Genomic DNA, 6,336 nt, shown 5'->3' with positions numbered 1-6,336 from the left:
GGGAAAGAGGCACATGATTAGACCACAGAAACAGGTAAAAGCCACATTATGGACATTCTTAGAGGCCATATTGAGGATTTATCTTAAGTAAATTATGAAGCCATTGACATATTCTGAGGAGGAGATTAACATGGTCCACATATACTTTAAGAAGTTTTTTTCTAATCAGTGGATTGGAAGGTGACAGGAATGGAAGTGGGAAGGCCAAATAGGAGGCTATTCCAGTAACTGGATGACAGCTGGTAGTGGCTTTAACTAGGAAAGTCATAGTAAAGATGAAGGTAAAAAGCCAAACTCAAGATACATTTCTGTAGCCAAATCTGATAATGAATAGGATACGTTGTATGCAGGATGAGGGGATCAAGAATGGCTCCTATAATTTTGGCTTGAGCACAGGGTACAAAAAAGGTGGAGTTTAAAGTTCCTAAATACTAGAACAGTATCATGTGTGAGAAGAATAGAAAAATCAGTATATTTGTTTTGGGATGTGCTAAATTCATGAAGAGACATCTAAGTTTAAAGGATTAGTAGACAGTGACATAGGCCTAGGGCTAATAAAAGAGAGACAGAGGTATGATATTGTGAGTTGTCTGATACAGACGATGTTTATAGATGTGGAAGAAATACATAAGTTTGCCTGATATGGCAGCTATGAAGCTGTGCTACTAAGCTCTGCCTTCAAGATAGAACTTGCATTCAGCTGCAAAGAGTACAGTTAACTGACAGCCTCGAGCTCTTTTGCCTTTAGAATACACTCAGCTTTTGAACCAAGGTCATACTCTTCACAGGTAGAGGTCAGTGATTAAAGATGATGGATGCATGAGGGTCATGCCACTTTTGTCCAATGGGGGAATCCTTTAATGATCTATATTTGCTCTAAAACACCCCAGTGGACCGGCTGAGACTCTGTCATGTCTGCATTATAATCTGAAGCTTTTCATAACCAGCCCTGCATCTCCCACCTTCTTTCTTTTCCCAGATATTAGCTCTGCCTCGTTGTTTGAAGGCTCTTTTTGCCTGATTCTGCTTTTCTTCCTTTTTATCTTTCACAGGAATAATTTCCGGATAAGCCTTTGTATCTGTAACTCCACCTAAGTCTTTGTTTCCTGGTGAAGGATCCCATGTGTCAGGATCCCAAAGGGAAACAGACGGTACCCTTAAAATGAATAAGTAGGAGTTTAATAAAAGGATTATTTAGGAAGTGTGGACAGAGGTTAAAGGAGCTAATAGGAGCTGGTGCAGTATCCCGATGTAGAAAAAGCTGGGAACTTATTGACTCTAAGCCTGAAGGGACTAGGGATGTTCCGGCTAAGAAACCCCAGAGCATACAAGATCATTTGATAGGAGCCATGGACTTAGGTAGCAGGATGTATTACTCTTTGAATGACTTAGCTGGGCAGGAGATGGGAAAATAACTTCCCTCATCCTGTCATCTTCCAACTCTCCAATATCCTTCAGTGCCTCTCACTGACCAAACCCAATCATAAGCCAGAGGGCAAAGACAGCCGTTGGTGCAGTCTATATAAAATTGCCCCAGAGTCACAGAGCCAAATGGGAAGAGGATAAATAGGGAATCTGAAGGGACAAATATGAAATATTAAGCACATCTGCAGAAAGTGTGTGGTATGAGAAAGTGTGCCCAGGACAAAGCTCCAAGGAATTCCCATATTAGCAATTAGAAGTGGAAAAACACTGGAAAAAAAAAAAAAAAAGAAGAATATGGTATCAAATAGACTACAGAAGAGAAAGAAAAGAATCCTTTAAAGAGAAGATAGAAGGCACTTTTCAAAAGTTGCTGAGTACTTAAATAAGAAGAGAACTGAAATATCCAAAAGCAACATGCTGGTCACTGGTGACCTTAGCAAAACAATTTCTCTGAGGCCAAGCAAGCCAAATTGGAATGGGTTGCATGGTAGAATTGAGTCTGGGAAGACTGTGAATATCATCAACTCCTTGATAAGTGTGATCGTGAGGGGGAGTGGAGAGCTACAAGTAGCGATGGAGAGAAGAATATGGAACCAATAGATTTCATTTGTTTGTTTCTTTGTAGGAATCACTGGAAAAATTTGTAAATTGAAGAGAAGAATTTATAGTAGGAATGGTTCAAGCTTCAGGAGAGAGAAACTGACTGCTGTTTCAAAGACCTTAAAAAATAAAAAGGACTTTAAAAGTCCTTAATAGAAAGAGAAGTTCCATAAAATATCTGAAGGCCAAAATTAATCTTACTAATGTGTACAGATGCAAGTGGTTTTATAGATTTGGTGCTTAGAAAATGGAAGATTTCTGGTTGATGACTTAGGTTTTCACAATTTTATATCTCTATGTATGTTATTAGCTGGCAGATTAGTTAGGCAATGATGGGGGAAGAGGAAAGTTAACAGTGGGAAGATATGAAAAAATTACATACAAATGTCGTAAAGTGAGCTCACTAAAGCATATAGTAAAAAGAGCCGGCAGAGTTAAAAGCTAATGTGATATTGTTATCCATTTATTTAAAACTGTAACAGCCTGATTTTAAATGATTAGTTTATAGACTAAGCAAACTAAAGGACAATTAATCACATTCTTAACCTACCACTTCTGAATCCGATAGATCTGTATACTCATTCAAGTTCTGAGCTGTCTTTCCTAGGTAAAGCAATTCACTTAACCTATCTAATTCCTTTTTCATGAAAATTGGATAATGCCGCCCACCTCCCAGAGGTATTAACATTTAATGAAATAACATGTCCACGATACATAATAAATAAAAGATTCTCAATAGAGGTCCTTTTCTCCTTGCTTTTGTAACTAAGGCTTTAAGATATAGCTATAGTATTTAATTTGAACATATATATAGTATGCATATGGGGGAAATAGATTAGAAGTCTACAAACCTTTCAGAAGATTATGGGGTGGCTTAATGTAAGATTCATAACTGTGTTATTTCTGAACTCTGCTGACACTTCTAAGGGAAAGCTTTCATAGTGCAAAACAGGGAAATATATCTATCAAGCTTTGTATTGTCTACATTTTGTAGTCCTGGTTTTTAATTTGGATTATTATTTTACTTTATTCTTCTTAAGAAAATTACTTTAAGTGAATTTTCTCTTTCTTTCCACACACGGTTTTAAGGAGGACACCTCTTAGAATAAAGAACATAAGGTGAGGGGAAAATGGTGATTATGTACTAGGTAGAACTTCTCTCAGTGTGAAATATTGAGTGTAAAGTGCCCTGAATGTAAAGTTCCCTTCTAGAAACTTGCTATACTCTTCCAACAGGTGATGTCTGTTTCTTCCCCGTGTACTTGTGAGTACCTGTATGACTACCTTTTAATCAACAGATTACAGTGGAAGTGATACTCTAAGACTTTCTAGAAGAAAGCGCTAACTAGTCATGTGAAGAGACCATTTGGAGACACCATGCATAGGTGCACAAACCAACAGTCTAGTGAAGTCTCAGTCAATAGCCAGTATCATCCCTCAAGTATGTGAGTGAAGATGCCTTCAGATGATCCCACCCCAAGCTATCAAGTAGCCCCCTTCTCCAAGCTGGCAGTCTCCCCAGATGAGGCACCAAATAGAGTGGAACAGAAACAAGCCAACCCATTAAGCCCATTCTAAAAGCCTGACCCACTAAATCCATGAGCACAATAAATGGTTGTTTTAAAGCACAGAGTATTTTGTGGTTTGTTATGGGATAATGAAAAGAACAAGTAACTTAGAGCAATATTTGAAACATACAAAAGTACAAAAAACTGTTATTCTACTATGATGATGATGATTACATTTTCATGTATGCTCAAACATGAAAAATGTATATGAGTGTATGTGTGTTTAACTTTTAATTTACCATTCTTACATTATATGGTCAAGTTCATATTGCTATGTATTTTCCATCTCTCTCTGAAGAGAGGAATAGAGCCTTTGGGAGCTGAGTATAAATAACATAGGTTTTCTTCTAACTCTGGACTTTACAGCAATGTATTGCTGAAAGACTGAGAATGTTGGAGCAAAAAATAAAAACCTAGCAGAATATATTGGAAAAAGGCAAAGATCCTGAACCCAGAAAGAGAAAAGATCCATTTCGCATGCCATTTTTTTTGTTGTTATATTTTAACAGGGAAGAAGGCCTGTTTGTATCTTCTATAAACATTTTCCAAATACAAGTTTAACCCCAAATAAAGAGGAGAAAATGAAAAAGAATAACCCTTTCCTTCCACCCCCAGGACGGGATACTGATTAAGGACGAAGGCCATTAAATGGCTTTTTTCAATCTATTTGACCTGGGACTTTTTCAACAGGAACAGATACTTCCTAGAATGGTGATTATTGTAAGTTGATAAATTTTTCTTTACTGTTTTCCATGCCTAACTTAAGAAAGCAGAAAATCAGTAAAAATAATTCTCCAAATATCAACTGTTTCCCTGAAGAGCCTCTGATATAATACATTCAGATTTTGTATTGAATTAAATATGCATGTGTTTACAATCTTCTTCTATTAATTAAAAAAATAATAAATTCTCAGGCATTTCCTGGAAATTGATGATTGCTGGTAAGGAACTAATATCTTTCACACCTTTACTCCCTAGAAAATAATCAACTCGAAAGATGTTATTCAACTTCAAGTTACAGTATACAACTGCCTAAGGAAAATCATAATTGAAGTATGCTAGGGGCCTTTTTACTAAATGAAATTTGATGTCTGCTCTGAGAAACAAGTAATGCTTGCAGTAAATCCACAGTACAAAAACACAGAGCTGGATTCAATTTACAGACACAGAGACAGATGACAGCCATAGAAGAATATTAAACATCTTTTAAAATTAGCGATTTTTTTTCTTTTTTACCATAAACTACAGGAACTTCTAGAAGTGAGCTTGAGAAACTTTTGGAATATAACCACTTTTCTCTAATATTTATGTAAAAAATGGTGATTAGTTTAAATTTCACATGACATTCTATAAGCAAAATATACACTGTCTCCATCCCTCTGGTCATTGCATTATGAAACACTTATATGCCATCTTCCTTCATTCATTTCTCCTAGGCCTTCTCTATTCCATTATCAGCACTGCAATCAAGGTACCCTTTCTAAAAATCCATCAGCATTTGTGACTCCTACATATGACATCCTTTAATCGTTCTTTATTACCTATAGGATAAATGTCCAATTTTCATTGTTAAACATATATAATTCAACCATAAATTCTAAACTGGCTAAGAGAACACTATTTTAATAAGGTAACTTTGAAGTTATATTTGCCCTAAAACTGTCAATTTGAACAATAGTTAACTTCCTTATATCCTATTCACATCTTGGGCAAAATGATAATACAAATAATCTCAGGAGGGTTAAATATGTTGTGGAAGGGCACCATGCTTATTATAGTGGATGACTGAAACAAGAAGGATTTCTTTCAAAAGAACAAATCGACTAATGAAATTAGGCTATGGTCTATGTTACTTGTCCTAAAGGAAAAAAATGTGAAAGTTTTTGCAACCAAAGAAACGTAAAAAAATGATTCAAATTCTAAACTAGAATAATTCCTTGGTAGAAGCATGATGTAGGATAATGCATTCAAGAGAGCCTGTAGGACATCCTTCAAAAACCAGAAACAGTGATAAAGTGAACCATATTACAAAGGTTTTAATGTGGGTTTCTAAAAAAAGAGACTGAAATTAAATTACTCTTTCTGAGAAGAATTCAAGGTGTGAAATGAGGTTGTAATATTTTAAATCAGGTCTAACTCAAAAGAGATTGAGAAACAGTAGCAGCTGTTTGGAGATCAGCAAAGAAATAGCACACCTCAGCCTCTCCTGGTTAGAATGGCCTAAATATAGCAGCACTTGTAAATCCAGGGAGAGCTTAAATCGGCCGTGAGATCTACTTCCAACTAACAGATTCCATCTTCAAAGTTCTTTCAGAAAGAATATATTCCTTCCACTTAAGCACATAGTTTTGATCTTGAGATATTTGTTACAATTATGTTTCTATGACATACTCGAAAAGGAGGAAGACCCGGAAAGTTGATTCTGTAAATCTGTATTTCCATTGACCAAGAGACATAGCTGACTCTCAACAGAATTAAACACACACACACATACACTCACATACACAAACACACACGTACACATTTTGTCAGAGACTAACTGAGCATTTTGCTTTCCTGAGCTATAAGTCATTATATAGCTCAGATATTTACCCAAAGTGTTTTTGAATATAATGTTTCTGGAAAGATCAGATTCTTTCCATACTTAATTCACTGTTCTCATTTTCATTTCTAAATATTAACACCCTATTTAATTTTGATTGGATATGACTTTCGACAAAATTTTCTTTCTTTTGAAGAGCGT

The sequence above is a fragment of the Lipotes vexillifer genome, unplaced genomic scaffold (assembly GCF_000442215.2).
Source record: "Lipotes vexillifer unplaced genomic scaffold, Lipotes_vexillifer_v1.1 scaffold489, whole genome shotgun sequence".
Taxonomy (NCBI): Eukaryota; Metazoa; Chordata; class Mammalia; order Artiodactyla; family Lipotidae; genus Lipotes; species Lipotes vexillifer.
Note: the sequence above shows the minus strand (reverse complement) of the source record.